Source organism: Rhamphochromis longiceps, linkage group LG8, assembly GCF_057381845.1.
Source record: "Rhamphochromis longiceps isolate RC_006_pf linkage group LG8, R_longiceps_female_GT1.1, whole genome shotgun sequence".
Classification (NCBI taxonomy): Eukaryota; Metazoa; Chordata; class Actinopteri; order Cichliformes; family Cichlidae; genus Rhamphochromis; species Rhamphochromis longiceps.
In genome coordinates, this window is record NC_140564.1 from 30,281,589 (window position 1) to 30,299,297 (window position 17,709).

Sequence of the window (17,709 nt, forward strand, 5' to 3'; positions counted from 1 at the left end):
CTTTCTCCTCCCTTTGCACTTTTCTTTGGCTGGAATAGTGGGAGAGTTGGGGGGGTGCATGCGAGACAAAGTAAGATAAAGAAGGAAAGAGAAGCAATTGGATAAAGTCTTGACACCCATCTTAGAAAAAGAAATGCCTGGCTCTTAGATGTCTGACCCATTTTCAGCTTTCGCTCTCTCTTTCTCTCTAATTTCCTTCCTTTCTCTAATCTAGAGTAAAGAAGCTCTGGGACTCTGATTCACTGAAGCAGCAGTGTGCCGCAGGACCAAAGCCAGCACAGACAAACACGTATACGTGATCTAGAGTATAGCACCAGACCATGCTCTGCTTCAACTGCTGACAGTTTTATATCCTTTGAGTGGCCTTTTATGGGGATGTGTGTACCCTATGCACGGCAGGCGCATGTACTGTATGAGCTCATCAGTATGCATGGCGAGAGGCCTTTGTTCCCAAAGAAACGGTTCAATAATCAATTATTCACTCGCTGGAAATACACTGGTGCTCATTTCTAATAATAAAATCTGTTGGCACAACAGTTGGATGCAAAAACAAAATACATATTTTTTGCATTTCTGAAGCACACAATCGACTCACATTAGGCCAAAACGATGAACATACAGTATGGCATTAAATAGAGTGATAAGACATAATGGCGCCCTCCCACCAGTTGTTTTAATGCATATTACTTTCACATTATATAGTGTTTTCTGTATTTCAGTTTTTCGAGTGCACTACGCTTACTACATAATTTTTTCTGCATATTTCGCAGTTGCTTCGAGTTAGTTTTAAAGGTACAGTTTCCCCAAATTAGTAAAAAATAAAAGGATAGGTGGGAGAGATGTTATTTTTTTAAAAGTAACATTTATCAGAGGTTACAGTTACTACATTTCATTAACCATCCATTGTTTGTGGCTGAAGTCTGATAGACGGTAAGAGCAGAGTGAGACTGTCTTGATCAAGATAAGATCGCAAACACTAACTGATGATGCAGCATGGGCTGCATGCTGCATCATTTCCTGTGAACCCCTTGTTTACGTGAAGTTAATCTGAATCCTGTGCAGGCAAAACAGATTCTTCCGCTAATGACAAAAGAGGCTAAATAAAATAAAAGTGCGTAGCCTGATCTTTTTGTTTAGGAATTTGGCTGCTATTTAAAAACTGCACATTTAAAATGATGCTTGCAAATCATTGTAAAAACGCCCGGTGAGAAGGAGAAATGCACAACCACACAACAGGTGCTAGCAGTAACTTTGGTAGTCAGTATCCTGTCTAATAACCTTCTCTGCAGGGCTCTTTGACAACAAACCTGCCTTGAGGATCATCACCGGTGATGAAAACAGGATGCAAAGTTTGCAGTAGAAGAGGCTGCAGTCTAAAGGACTGAAGAAGACTATCAGGGGCACGAGCCCAAAAAATACACAACATTTTCTTTGACATTAACAGGGTGGTGCAGCTTAAATCCACCCTCCAGGGTCAGACTGCAACAGCAAGACTTTCATTCAGATGCTGACGTTCTTCAGCATCTGAAGGAGAACGCTCAAAATTATAATTATAGCACAAAGGCAGCTGGATGCACGTAAATGTTGGCCGCCCTACACGCCAAATTTGGCTCCCTTTGACTTTGTCCTTAATTCCATAACGAAATTCAAGTTTATAGTTACTGATACAGTGGGGGATATCATGTCTCAGATGCTGATTACTTCAAAAGGAATACCAGACAATCGTGTCGTTTTTGGTAATAAACCCAAAACAGCAAGGCAACAAGAATCAGATGGACCTCTGCAGGCAGGGAGGGTAAAGAACACCAGAGGCTGGCTTCAGTCTGCTAATCCCTCGTGTCAGATAAGGTCTGACACACTCATACACACACACGCGCACACAACCAATAACAAGGGGAAGCAATAGACTGTTAACCATGTTTTTTCACGTGACACCTGATATGAACACGGAGAGAATAAACAAACTCATAATACAAACACGGTCTTGGCACCATTTCTCCCTTTATGCCAGTTCCTCACTGTAATGTCATCTGTTTATAGTTCTCGCTCCCTCTCACACACAAACCCGAATGGAAGGTCAGAGGGGTTAGCGCTGCCTGCCTTGGCACAAAAACAGGGCTACAGATGTGAAAGCACGGAGAGCTCGCTCGCTCTGAGGACCAGCTGGAGCCCGTCCAACCTGGACAAGGGTCAGGGACACGAGTGAGAGAACACAAGCAGCAATCGGAGCTTCTTCTCAGGGGCCTGCCGGCTTGTCACCTTCTTCAGTCACCCTGGACCACCTTAAAAACAAATCTATAAATCATCGGTGGACTCATTTGATTATTTTCACAGTTCACTTTCACACCTCATCCGTTGTTTCAATCATCAGTTTAGTCCTGAAAACAGCTTTACTTAAAATCCATGTGCTGCATGGGGCTACAAGTGTACTTTCAGTTTGCTCTTGTTGATGTTTCTCTGGTGCGTTTTATGTGTTTTATGCATGCTCAGGACTGGACAGTATTCACAGCTTGAGAATTTTGCAGTGGTACAGTGTACCCATGTCAAAGTAATCCTAAACAAGAAGCTGTTTCTGTCATACAGGGCTATTGGCAGCTGCTTTTGCCATCCAGTGTCATCTTGCAATAAACAAAGCCGAACAGTTGTTGTTGGGCACAGAAGTAGCCGCTCACTGGAGACAGTTTGGACAGAGCTGTACAAACAGGCAGCTGGTCGGCCAGCGGAAAAATGAAAAGGATGCACCTTTGTGTATATACACAAATCTGTGCAAACTAGCGACGCGCCGATTATGAAATGCAAGTGTTTAAAACACGAACTGATCAATGAGGTGAATTGCTAACCCATAATAAAAAATAAATGAGACATAAAAAAGGGCCAGCGTCAGTAGTAAAGGCAAATGAATGTGAACATGTGTTCATTAAAGGGCAGTGATTTATAAAATTTGAAGCTGACGACGTCGTAACTAAGAACAGCTGTCTGCATGTTTGTGAACATGCATGTGCGGGTTTTACATGCTGGTTTGAAAGCATGCACGTACATGCATGCGTATCGTTTGTCTGAGAAGCTGTGCAAGTGTGCAATGCTTGCGTGCAGCTTGCCAGAATTTCTGTGTCCAGCGCTGCCAGGCAAAGGCTACTTCAAAGCGGTAGTGCAAACTAATCACAGAGTGGTTGCCTCACACTTTGCCTATTAAGTTTCCTTCTAGCAAGGCCAGTTATGTTGAGGGAAACATGAGCCTGTCGTCGGCATCAAACACATGGAGACGGTGCAGAAACACCGTGCTCTAAGAATCAGAATTACACAAGCACACACATATTCCCACGCATACTATTAGCACCATCCGAGTACACGCATTAACATATAACACAGCTCTCACTACATGCCCACACATAAATTCTGTTACTTTCAGTACAAGTGAGAAACTGAATGAACTTGGACTACACAGATCTCTGCTATGTGCCAGCGTTTGTTGATTGGCTGCAGTTGAAACAATTCAGATGAGGAATTCACGAGGCTGCCAGATCCAAAAGTCTCTTGGTTCTTGTACAAACGCATACACACATGCACATGCACTGCCTCAGGGTGCTTGGCATTAACTTTGCACTCTGGACCTCCCAGTGTGTAGCTCTCCATCCCTGCTTGGCTAGCAAAATTAACAGGTAGAGATGAAAAGCACTCCTTGACTCTCGTGCGAATCCTGTCATGCAGAGACAGACCACTAGCCAATACTGGCCTACATATACCGATATAGACGTATACGTTGACCAAAATGCAAATGATTTTGTGAAATTGTTTATTCGGCAACATTCAGACTCCACTGTTTACAGTCCTTCATTTTCTGCAGCACCTGTAGCAAAATAGCATCATGGATGACCAGACTGTACAACATACACAAATGTTTTGTGCACAATAAGCTCAGAAGGAGTGCACATCTAAAACAACCCAAAAAACTAACAAAGGCTGGCTTTGAAAACAGGTAAAATGATCGCCTCAAGGCGCTTAATGCTGTAAGATAAAGAACCTACCATGATACAGGGAAACCCCAACAATCAGACGACGCCTTATGACCAAGCACTTAGATGACAGTGGGAAGGAAAAACTCCCTTTTAACAGGAAGCTCCCTCCAGCAGAACCAGGCTCAGAAAGGGGCAGCCATCTGCCACGACTGCCGTGGGTGAGAGGAGTGAGTTTCATTCACACTATCTGCCACTGCTCTCTGTGACTTTCTCGAGTCTCACTGTTCGCACACCCAGTGAAGCACAGCAGAGAGAGAGTGCTGTCAGCAAAAACACCACTGCAGCAATCAATGAGTAATGACATCCACCCCAGAAAGCCAGTATCAGCTGGGCTCTTTTGTCATCTATATTTTAGTGGATTAAACCATCCTTGGAGGTATTTAAAAAAACCTGAAGCATAGACTTAGTTAAAATGCTGCGCGGATCCCTGGATTAATCACAAATTCCAACTGAGCAAAGCTAGCAAGGCTGTGTGTAGACTGAGGGACCTCGGTGGGTTTTTCAAATCTAAAACTGCTTCCAAATTTCTGTAATTCTTGAAGAAGTTTTCCGAATTTAATTACAGGATACTCCTAATCGGCCAAAAGACCTTGCAGTGCAGCCTTCTCGAAAACAACCATTCCTATACGCTGGATTGATTTTTAGTTTTGAGGAAAGACTGGAAGCACAAGACCGGCTCTTCTATCTTTCACTTTATTATTTGCAATTTTCACACGTGGAGTAGAACAAATTTCCCTTTGAGCATTTCAGTTTACACCTTTGACTCATTCAAAACATAGACTGATGGGCAAACCTGATTCCTGATATAAAAACAAATTAATTATATTCTTTTTTTAATTACATGCTCTAAAAATCATCTCATTTCACAGTGTCTGACAGGAAAGATAGGCCTGTAACTACTTACTAGATTTTCTTTGCTGATTAAAATGCTGTTATTAGCTTTATTTATTGGTTATCTGTAAAACGTTACCTTCGGATATCGAGTTTACAATCCTGCGTTATAAAGAAGAGCATCAAAGTTGGCATGTGGGGTTTTTTGCTCAGCTTGGCTGCACAGTGTGAGTTTTCTATAACAGCTTTAAAAGGTTAAATCCATACAGACAGCGAGCATCAGCAAATGAAGCCTGTAGGGTTGCTTTGGATGAAGAAAAAAAAAAAAAAAAAAAAAAAAAAGGTCACAAAGGTCACATCGCCTCGTTTTAGAAATATTCCGAGCATGAAGCAAGCCTCTAAAGTGCTCATCTGAAAAATACTTTAAGCCTTCAGGACCGAGTGGCAGATCTCACACTGTTTTTCACAACCATTGCCTTCATATGAATATGTATTTATAACAAATTCAAATGTTTTGAAACACATTCTTAAAATGTGCAAGCTAATTACAATAATCCTCCCTCATTATTATTATTGTTCCTTGAAAAAGCAGAAAACGCAAGCGTGAAAAACAACTGTGCTAATGTGCCAACGTGCAGGAGAGATATTAATCAACAGGAGATGACTAATAACCCCGCTCCCGATATAGCACCCACCAACAAATTTCTGTAAAGGTGATTGACATTTCCTGTTAACAGTAAGCCTCTCCACAAGCCACAGTGTGCCTACCTGCAGCTGTGTTTAATGACAGACCATTTCCACAATCATCATTCGATCACAGGCCAGCTGACAAACCGATGTTCACAGAAACACTCGGGCTCGAGCTGACCTCGCTCAGCCGGTGGCCGGCTTCACTTTCTGTCAAACGCGGTGCCTTCGCCGTGACGGGAGGAGGGAAAAAGGCCATCGGGGGGAGGGGGGGGGGACAAATGACGTCTTCAGAAATGTTTGGAAATGTGATGTCAGAAAAAAAAAAAAGTTTCCTCAAACAGAAAAGTGCACGGCACGCAATAACAGAGAGCCCAGTGTGGGTAACTGTCGGTCACACTTCAAAGGAGCTCAACTAAACTCTGAAGTGATCTTTTAACCTCACAGACAGTCATAACATAAACCAACGTCTAGTTCCTTAGCCCGGGGGAATATCTTGCATGCACATTCATATTTGCATCAGTCAGACAGGAGTTGGGACTGCTACTGTGAAAACCCCACATATGGACAAACTAGAGGTCACTCTCTGGCGTAAGAAGTAGTTGCTTTAAAAAGTAGTGAAACGAGAGCACCCTGCCATAACTAAGCTGATTCAAATCTTGATAAGTCTTAAAAACAGAGTCCTAAACCTTTTTTAAATACGTAATAATATCTCACAAATACTTAGCAGATGTTACTTCGAAGTGTTTGCACAACACTGATTCCCAACCAGGGATACCAGAGTGTATACAGAATCAGTGGTTCATTCAGAAAAATAGAAATAACAATTTCAACAACTGATTGGACTTTTAGTTAACAGTAACTAACAGTAGTAGATGGATTAGTGGTACAAAGTGGTACTTGTGCCGTGGGCCACAAAGTTTCTTCATCTTTAAGCACCTAGTCATAAAGTCTGCCTTATTTCATTCTATAGAGTTCACCGAATGCGAGTATGGCACCGTAATAGGATGTCACTATTGCAACACGTGATTTGGTGAATTTTTGACCCTCCTAGATATTTCTTGATCAACTACCAGTGGTATCATTGCAAAGTGGAAGTATTTAGGGACCACAGCAACTCAGACACAAAGAGGCAGAGCATATAAACTAGTTAGCAGGTACCAAAGATGTTACAGCTACCCAAAACAGTGACGTAAAGCTGAAACAGTTTGACAGAAGTAGCAGATAAGCAGCTACCACAGAAGCATTATGAGACAAACTGAAGTCCACACAGGAGAGGATTAGCAGCGATGTGGTGGCCAGATACCAAGAAGTGACAATAAAAGTCAGCGAAATAACTTTTAGCAGCACAAAGTGGGCAAGTCATCTCAACCTTGAAGTGGCTGCTAGTGGCAGATAATGTATAGGTACCACTGAATTATATATGACAAAAATATATATAAAAGGGTTAACTAACTAGAGCTTGAAAGGTCTTGGGTCAACCAACCTTCAACTTTAAAGCAACGTGCAAGGAGGATGTGTGCATAGAGCTAAACAGTTGAACTTTCAGCATTGTTAAATTAATATTCAAATTTGCAGAAATTAACGACGATTGTTTATAGCTTCCACTTCCAAATTTCGCCTTATACCCATACAATGACAGATAAGGGTATTCTATTCTATTTCTGCAAGTGCTGCAGTACAGCTGCAAATGTAAGCACTGAAAATGCAATTGTAACATCCTCTGTGCAAGCACAATTTACACTCTTATTGTTGAGTGATATCCCACTAAAATAAAATCAGTTGAAAACATCTAGAAGATGGCTAGTGGTCACACTGAAATGGGTACTTTAGTAGAGACTGTACGAGCACCCGACGAGCAAGGCTGGTGCTGTAGAGCAAGCAAAGCACGGCCTCATTACTACACTTCTATTTCCACACCATCTAAAGTGAAAAGCCTTGGCCCTAATGAAAAGCTGCATGCTATTCTCCCGAAGGCCAACTGTAAGTGTAGCTACTTTGCAGCACTGCACGGAATAAGTAATGGCCTTATCCTCACTTCCAAAACAAAATAAATAAATAAAATTACAAAGATTAAGAGGTGGCGTTTCAGATCTTGCCAAACCATCAGGTGTTGGAACGAGTCCATCTAAATTTCCTCAAGCGTGACAGATTAGGAAAAAGAGGGAGCAATAAAACTCCTGCTTCTACGGCCGACCATTCATTCAGCTCCTAAATCCGGGGGTTTTAGCGGAATTCGAGCTGCACTGGCTTCATAGAGAAATTAAATCCTGGTTTCCCAAAAGAAGTAATCCTGGTTAAGTTCTATTCAACAATACAGCGCAGCAGCAGCAAGGCAAACACGTTAAACACACACTGATAGGATAAAGGAGGTCAAACTGTCCTGTACTCATGGCTTTTTCTTTTCTGCGCTAATGAAATGCTGAGTGATGTACAGTAAATGCTGGCAGGACAGAGTATCCATATCAAGGCTTGGGTCTGAGCCAAAATTGTAATTGTGGATTTTTGTTATAAGCATCTCTTTGCTCAGAGTTATTCATTACTCCAGCAGATTTTGTTCGTTTGGCTCCACTGCTTTGTAGCCCTGTCAGCTGCGCTCTGCTCCCATATGCTGCGAGGTATTTAGCTGTGATTGTGATCTTCATTCTTTTTACACAACAGCTTTTTCAAAGGTGCAATGTTTCATTTTTGACAGGCATTTTGAACTATTTTCTGATATTTTACACGTGTCATATGCACAGTTTAGGGATTAACCGATACACTGGCCTAATATTGATATTGGTCACGATGGTGCGGCTGCTGTTTGCCTGATGGTAAATAAATACATTGACTGATGCCTGTGACTAATTTGTTGTGTCATATCAATTATGCACTAGCAAATCATGCAAAAATAGTGTGACGAAGAGCCAAAGGACTTTTTTTTTTTTTTTCCTAAGGAAGCTTTCTCTGGTTCACTGGCAAAAACAGAAACCAAAGTAAAAATAAATATTTACATTTAAAAAACAAAAAACATCAGTTTTGATGCTGCCTATCAGTAAATCGACATTTTGAAAATTAGTATTTATAAAGAAACTGACAACTGGCACATCCTTAGTACAGGGATACATCCAGGACATTAGAAATAATCTAAGACAGCATTTAAAACAGCTATCAGCAGGGTTTTTCCGGGGTTAAAATGAGCAGTTGGGGTTTTTTCCTACACATGTAAGAGACTGATGCACAGCACACTGGTAACAGGTCACAGCTTGATGAAGTTTGCATGCTGTCGCTTGGTAAAATTTGTCACCGAAAGGCATGCTCTGCACAGAAAACCTCTGTGCAACTGCTTTGGTTGCCTGCAACCACTCACCAACCAACCAGCTACGGAGTACACATTTTTATCCCAGCGACCAGAGGTTGCCAGGGGGTTTGCCAACTGGTCTCCAGGCTTGTGTGCCTGAGGTCTGAGGTACCAGCTGCTCCTCTCACACTAAAAGCAACAAATCTGTGTTACTTAATCAAAGCAGATCATAATTACAGTGCTGATGATGTTCTTGAAGCTCTGGCTAAAAGCTCTTTAGTAGCTACCACAAATATTTCTGTGCAGGAAAAAGTTTAATCAAGAGTATTATTAGAGTAAACTTACAGTTATCTTTGATTACTTTTATTTTCAGCGTCCTCCGCTGTTGTACTCACATACAAACTTATAATCACACAAGGAGTTCTCAAAGGACCTCTGATTATGAGCCGATTAGCTTCTGCCCCAGGGGCGAAGATAATGAAAGCATTATTGCCCATTTAATCCTGGATGCCCATGTAGGGAATCTGTCTGGATTAAGCTCTGAATCTTTATAACTTTTTTTTTGTAAGTAGCCACTTTAGCGTCACGGGAACTGCTTGTTCAACATGTCAACAAATCTGCATAAACTTAGGTGGCTCTCACAGAGAGACAAGAGAGAGAGGAAGCAGTGCCAGCAAACGTCGGATGGACTCCACCTCGTAAAGTGCTACGCTTCACCCTGGCAGAAATAACCTCACAGCCCTTGGTGCCAAGTATTCCCGTTGATGAAAAGCTAGTTGTGAGTGGCCCCAGTCGTACCCCGGCAGAGCCAAGCTGACTGGCGTTAATAAGAAAGAAGGGCGGCTGTGTAAAACACTCTTGCAGCTCTTTCTGGCCAATAAAGGCCATTTTACAAGTTATTATTTTCCCCGGTGATTTGGAAGGTGGTGAAGCAAAAGCTGGCAAAGAGGAGCGGCAGCAGAGAGCAGCGACGGTTCAATGGGAATGAGAAATACAAAAGATAAAGCAGGGGAGCCTCTGGTAACCATCTGCATTGAAACCACTGCTTAACAGAAACAACTGAAAAAAAAACCCCAACTACGCATTAAAACGAAACCTAACCTACAAAGAGAAGACAAAAAGGAGGGGCCCAAATAGGGCTGGGCGATATGACCCAAAATTCATATCTCGATATTTTTTAGCTGGATGGCGATATAAGATATATATCTCGATATTTTTTTTAAGCCATAAAGTAAGAACAAAAAGAGTTCTTAGTCAAAGCTGTGTCCCAGATGTCACACAGGCACTTTTATTAACATACAGCACAGATGTACATGAAAAATTACTCAAAATTAAATTATGAGCATTCATTAAATAATAATGCTCCATAAATAAAAGAAAACAAGGTTGTTTTTGTGCTAAACAAAGAGCTCACAATTGTGCAGTCAAAATGTAAACTAAAAGACGCTGAGCGTAATAACAAAGACAGACAGATTTTACAGCTGCTCTGTTCCCAAGTTTTACTGTGTGACTGATAGCCTGGAGTTTGAAATCCACTTCATAACCACGTCTCTTACAGGTGCCATTTATGGTCCTTATACACACACAATACGGTAATATTACGTTGATGCACAGTACGTATCACTCCGCGAAGCTCCTCGGTAGCCGTAATGCGCCGACAATCTATCAAGCGGTGCAGCTCCGTAGCTTACCAAAGTCGTACTCAAACATTTTTGACAGATTGCTGAACGCCGTGTACCACATAAAATCAGTTCGCGGCCACCAAGCACAACCAGAATTCATACATAAGGCGCGCTATCAACTTTTGAGAGAATGAAAGGATTTTAGGGTTAGCGCGGTTAGCTCGTTAGCGCGGTTAGCTCGTTAGCATGTTTAGCTCGTTAGCACGTTGACGCCGTCCAGCCCCACGCATGGGGCGATGCGCAGTAACTCGTTAACGGAGATTTGCCGTGTCCGTCTTGTCGCTGCCTGCACGTGAAGCGATGGGGTAGGAGGGGGAGTTGTGTTCAGTGAAGGCGAGGCGGAGTAACGTTGCGTAGAGACAAAAGTGGACGAAAGAGAGGCAAACTTGCGGCTCCACAACTATAATTATAACGTAACATAGACTATATCGATATAAAGGATATTGTCACATCTTATATCTCGTATAAAAATATATCGATATGTTTTAAAAACTCGATATATCGCCCAGCTCTAGGCCCAAACATACTACACTATGAAAAAGGGGGGGGAAAAAAAAGAAAACCACAAACTCGGTACCCGCTGCTGGCTGACATCTGATGTAATACATCTACTAGTGTGTTTGTGTGCTAGAGGGATGAGACGCTGCAGTATCTAAAAGACAGCAGGACCCCCAGAGGTTTGTGTGAAGACTGGTGCAGAGCAGAGTGATAATCTCTTGCCCTGCTCACCAACACAGCATGCTTATCAGCGGTGGAGCGTCACGGGCCTCTGAATGCAACACGCAAACCAGCTACGACATCACACTGGAGGGTTAGACTCATTCTTCTCTGCTAATGAGGTCTGAATTGCCACTTTCCATTAGAACCATTACTGTGTGCCCAAAACATTACAGCAGGATGGCCTGCTATTAAACTGCAGCCGAACCAACAGTCTGGTAATTGAAATAAATAATATGAATACATTTTTGATAAACATCAGGACAAAAATGTCAAAACTAATATATTTGCACTTTTCTGCGTTGTACAGCAAGAACTTAACCACATGACACGAAGATATTGGGGCTTAGAAACTGGTAAACTGAACTAAACTGGTTTGTCTGGCGTTATTCAAGCAATTTAAAAATAATCAATTATTCAGTAATTAAAATATCCAGGTCTTTACTGATTTCTGGAACACAAACTCTGTGCGTTACTCTTCTTCACAGTGGATTATTCGATTTTTCAACACATTTTGTTATTTGGGGGTTTAAGTCTAATGAAATTACCAAACTATAAGGACATGCGTGTAATTAATAGTAAGGATGTTACCACTGTTCTGGCAATTTCATATTTGATACTAACATCATATGCATTTTTGTATTTGGTGCATAACTTTCACCTATCACTAATATTAGTATTAGCGTTGCCATTTCTCACTAATGTGTTGGGCTGTGAGCTAGATGTGCACACAGTGTAACTGAGGAGGACACCAATCCTACACTGATAGTTCTGTGTATCAAAATTGTGTCACATGTTGAGTCAGTAAAAGGGAGGGAAACTGTGGTTTCTGTGTCCCTAAACAAAATGAGACCAAATCTACACTCATTTGAGGGCTTAGGAGCCAACAGCCTTTGGGAGTGACTACGAATGTAAGAACAATTGGTTCGCTTATATTAAAGGCAGCGAGTCTGGGTGTGTTCAGTAAATAAGTGAATTTACTGTATTTCTAACAATCTGATAAATAAATATGTCCATTCAGCTTTAGCAAATCAAGCCCTAAAAAACAAAGGTTTTAACAATGACGCTACTTTTTGGGGTGCAGAGACTGCCTTTATACAGAAATAAATGGGAGATAGTGCTCGTAAAAGGGTAACAGGTTCACAGCATTTATTGTAAATGCACAGGTTTTGTTTAGGTATCTAATTAATCTAATTCATTATAAGTGACAGAAATAAGTAGAATTCTGTATTTTGGTGCCATAATAGAATTTTTGCAGCACTGTCACAAAGAAAGAGCAATCCCTAGTTTTCTGTATGTTATTCCAAGCTACCGTCAAACCTGTACATTTGCAAGCATTATACAGGGCCGGCAAACTCTCCAATAGCCCTAAAGTCCATCTAAATATGCAGGTTAACATCATTTCTTGTTTGCTTGCATGCTTGGACTCATTAATTAGTATGCATAATCATGTATAGGCACACTCAGTCAAAGATGCTGGATGTTTGGTTAGTCATCTGAGCACTCTCTTTGTGCATAAAGAGGCCAATTTCTTCGCTTGAATAAATACAAACTGAATCAAACATCATGAGCACTTGTACAGGATGTTTTTACTGATAAAACCCATCAGAATAAAGCTCAAAACATCTATGAAATCCATTCACGATTTAGATTCATGGTTTAATTAGTGGAAGGCAAAAACTCTGTGGGTCAACTCACAGATGTTGGGCAACTAAAGTCAAAGAGACAGTGAAGACCAGTGAATAACTGACATGTCCTATGGTAATCAAGAATGTACATTTATGGGGAAAAGAGTGCATGAGTACTGTGACAACCTGTGCTAATAAAATCCATGATCCAATAAAATCTATGACCCTTTACCAAGACTGTCAATTCTATATTCAGTACCTGGAATTTAGGTCCAAATGGACTCTAGGAGGTTAAAAAGGAAGGAAAACTTGGACTGAACCCATTCACCATACTAGGTTCAGGAATAGCTCTTGACATATTGGCCTACCCAGCATGCCCTCTGCCTCTCTAGACAGCTCTGACATCATTATACAGCAGATACAGACCAGGACATCAGCTGCACAGTCGAGGTTATATAAGTGAACTCTCTACGTTTCTTAGCATTCAGCTCTGCTGCCCCACCATGGGGAAAAGGGAGGGGATGGGAGTAGATGATGGGGGGGAGGAATAAGGAAAAGGAAAAAGAGCAAGGAGGCCAGGAAGAAAGACGAAAAGAAAGAGCGTCTGAAAAAGAGGCCCGCTGGGGTGCTTGCTGCCGGGAGAAACTGAAGGTCACCCTTGGCCCCCTTAAGGAGCCCCAGAGAAGAGAAGAGAAGATCAGAGCCACCATCCTTGTGATCTTTCAGGCAACCCTGTTACATCACACACTCAGTCAACAAGCAGAGCCAGGATTTCTTATTTGCTTTTCTTCTTTGCATAGAAAAAATAAATACATTTACACTAATAAAAGTTTGAGTGTAAAAAACATCACTTAAATTTGTCTCACACCTCATTTTCAGTCCATTTACAGTCACAGCCTCTAAACGGACCTCTAAAGAACACAGCTGCACTCGAATGGTGGATTTGTCCAAGGCTAATAATCAACCCAGGGACAGAACCCTGAGATTTAAACTGATAGCTAATGATTAATGAATCGCAGCCATCTGGGGTCATATCACCTCATCTGACATAAAGTAACACTTTTAGACTGCTTTTGTATTAAACCCCAAGACTGTACGGTCATTTAGAGCCTCGTCCAAAAATATGACTAATACACTTTTAGGTTTCAGGTCCTTTTGATGTGCAAATTGCTCTCTATCTCTGAAGCGCTTCCAAATGTAAAAACTCTCCATGTTAAGATTTGCAGCTGGTTAGCATGTTTAAAACCTTATAGCCTGCTAACTGATAAATGCTTCACTGAGCCAGAGAAAGTGTTTCTGTTGCAAGCTTGATGGATTCGACTGCAAGAGCCTACAGCTTTTAGACTGTCACCTTCTATCAGCACAGCACAAGCCGCTAAGAATCCAGACCCAGGAAAGGCGTTAAGCAGAGTGGTTACATTAAGTGATTTCATTATTATAGTGCTGCAATGTGGTGATGACTGCTTTTGCACGCAAACAGCTGCGAGTGCGCACAGGGAACAATCCCAGTTGCATTTACTAACGATCTGCAATTGTGCACAGTGGTTGTTTTCAGCAGGGATTCTCACATGCCTCGTGGGGATGATGAAGGTGTCAGTGTTGCTTGTCGTCTGTCAGTCAAAGCTGCTGCATATTAACAAGCATTATTAAGGTTTTTCTTGGCATCATTAAGCAGTTCAGTTGGCAACACTTTGCATTTGGTTTGGCATTCATGCCAAAGCTGGCTTTAACCACCCTGCTGTATTGAACTGTACTCTATTCTGCAGCTGTTTATCTAAAACAAACTGTATTAGTGGATGCACAGCATAACAGCGCATTTAACAGCTGCAATTGCTTTAATGTGCTGATCAACTGGAACAATGCTCTGATATGTGCAATATAAAGTGATCAGATCCGACAGCGATCACCAGAGCTGTACTGGTGTACTTGTGCATAGACAGAAGCAGGAAGAGAAAAGGTCCTAAATGCTAGCCTGTAAGGATTACAGGGACTATTATGTAACCAGCTATATTTACACAAATGCACAAAATACATGCAAACATAGGATCTTGCAAACTTAAAAGTGCATACTCGTTTTGATCTATAGGACTGTTTGCAATGCAAGATCATTTCCAGTGCTTTAAAATCTTACTTCTGCATCACCTGAGCAGGGCTGTGGTGTCCATGAGAGGGAAACAGAGTGACACAACCCCCCATCAGTGACACATTACTGGCCTCCCACCAATGAATGAGAGCATGGATAAAACCAGCGGTTGCATATAGTCAGTAGATTTGCTCAACCACCATATACATTATAGCTTTGCACAGTCAGTTGCTATTTTTGCAGATTGATATTGATAAAGCAGAATTGAAAGTGGAATCATATGCCTCAGCACGATTGCAGTGAATCACATTAATGACTCAATAAGTGCAATCTGTATAATAACTATTTTCACTGTAGACACTTGTGTTGATGATAAGCTTTAGTACTATTACTAAATTATGGCCATAGCTTTTACTTCAAGAGTCTAAATCCCACCCTCTACAAAATGATGCTTAAACTCTTGTGCAACACTACTTTTCATTTAATATTGCTTGCATTAGTGCACAGGGCTGCACAGGAGCCTGAAAATACAATAAAGTTTTTTCCCCTCTTTCTGATCAAATATTCTGACTTCCTGTGGACCTCCCCTTCACCACCCCACTGTAAAAAAAGAAAAAGAAAATCCTGGAAACGCCCCTGACATAAAAGTTAATTTATTAGAGCCGTAAGTCATAGTAATAATAAGTATTGATCTGCAGTGCTCTTACTGATACTAGATTACAGACAGCACTGTAACTTCTGCAACATCCGAGGGAAGAAAAAGTTGGAAACCAAATTAGGGTCAGGTAACCGCCGCTTGAGGTTCCCTTTAGGACTGTAGGTGTAGCCTGTCATAGCTACTGATCTTTATCATTTAGGCTATCAGCCCCTATGCGTGTGTGCACGTGTGCATGCGTGATTTGACCGTGCGCGTCAGTGTGCAGCAGGCGTAAATGCCAAGCTGCACACACCACAATTAACCGCAACAAAAGCAAACAAAAAAAAGGCTGTCAGTACCCTGACGATCACTTTGGGTATGCTGACAACTGCTAGCCGGAGTGATACGGTGGTGCCGGAGTGACGAGCAGGATTACCCAGCCCCTGCTGGACTCCACTCCGTGCGTTACCCTTCGCTGCTGATCCGATCTGTCAAACCAGCCCGGGCTACTGAGGCTAGCGCCGCCAAACAACTGCCTGCCCACCACGCTGTGAACGTCGTGTTTCGGCATGATCGCGACACTCACCTTCACCTTCAGTTACTCCCCACGCGGTTTGGACACAACTTCCCGCTGGGATACGAGGCGGAAATAAAGCGTGAGAAAGTCCCCGGGTTCATGCACAAGTGTAGCAGTAGAGAAGCGCTGGATGGCTCCCCCGTCCCCTCACTCCGAGCCCATTCCTCGGCCAAGCTGCTGCTCCTCGTACCGTCAAATTATCTCCCCGCTCGGACAACAACCCCCAGTGCTCCTTCCTGCAAAGCTTCAGCGCGGATTGAAGCCGTTTGTTTCCTCTTTTTGCTGCCTTCCAGTAGCGTTTGGATGGGCTGCAACGACATCGGGGGAAAGAAGCGAAAAAGAAATACTACACGCTCGCTCCTCCCTCCGCTTATGCCCGGTACAGTAAGGGCAGCGCTCGGCGGTGTAAGCACTTATTAAAACTATCTACTGCTCTCTACAGGAATTCCACTGTAAAGCACGCACTGTACACACGGACACATGTCGGGACGTTCGTGTCGCGTGAAATGCGGCGCAATCCTCTTCTTTGACTCGCCTCACTTGCCCTTATTTATTGACTTCATCATCACCCCCTCGGAGGCCCCCTCCATCCCCGTTTCCTCCTCATCCTTCCCTCCCTCCCCCTGAGAATCTGGGAGTCATTCACCTCAATGAACATTCAGATGTCATGAATGGACGTAATAGGAAACAATGTAAGAGCCGGGGAAATATAATAATATATATTAATAATAAAATAACTAATATAGATATATACAGATACATTTTATTAATAGGATTCCACAAATAGCTATATTTTGATTGGAATCGGTTTGGACGTGCATTTTTTTAATATAATTGATTAGGTCTATTGAAGAATCAATAAAATTGAGCAATTTATTGAATAATTCTTTAGAAAAAATCAAACGTAAACTGACTATATGGGAGTATGCCCATGCTTTTCAGACATTTTACACATGAAGTGATTAGAAATAATCACCAAAATAATTAATAATCCTTCCGAGTTTATTGTCTTGTTTGATTAATATCCCTTTACAGTTGATTTTTAAAGAAAGGTGGATAGTGAAATATTTTTATTCAATAAAGCACTCGATTTTATTGATTCATCTGTTAGCCTAATCAATTATCATATCTTTTAAACATATATGTCCAAACCTACTCCAATAAAATCTTTTTCTAAATAAAATAAAATTATCTACAATTCTAAGAAAATATTGTCTTGTTTTTAATTTGATAGCACCAGCAAAAAATGTGGAAATTAGGGACAGGGGCAAAAAGGGTCTCGAAAAATGGTCCTAAAAAATGCTGGAGAAACATTTTGCAACTATTTAGGTGAGCATAAAATGTGCATCTTAAGTAGGCGAAGTTTTTCATGAGTAAAGCTAGGAATTAGTTCATCAATATGCAAAAATGCGCATTACAACAATCTCAGAATAATTTTCTTTAATGTAAAATTGCAAAGACTTTGAATGTCTCATCATCTACAGTACGTAACACCATGAAATGATTCCAAGAATCTGGAGAAATCTCTGTACACAAGGGACAAAGCTGAAAATCAATACTGGATGCATGTG

At 41.6% G+C, this 17,709-nt stretch overlaps 1 protein-coding gene across 1 annotated transcript in view; it reads right to left on the bottom strand.

Moving 5' to 3' along the window:
• Positions 1-16,678, bottom strand: part of thrab (thyroid hormone receptor alpha b) — a 172,296-nt gene extending 155,618 nt beyond the window's left edge. The window contains exon 1 of the mRNA XM_085416969.1: positions 16,148-16,678. The gene's annotated coding sequence lies outside the window, so the exon portion shown is untranslated. The remainder of the gene's footprint in view (positions 1-16,147) is intronic.
• Between the last annotated feature and the right edge of the window lie 1,031 nt (positions 16,679-17,709).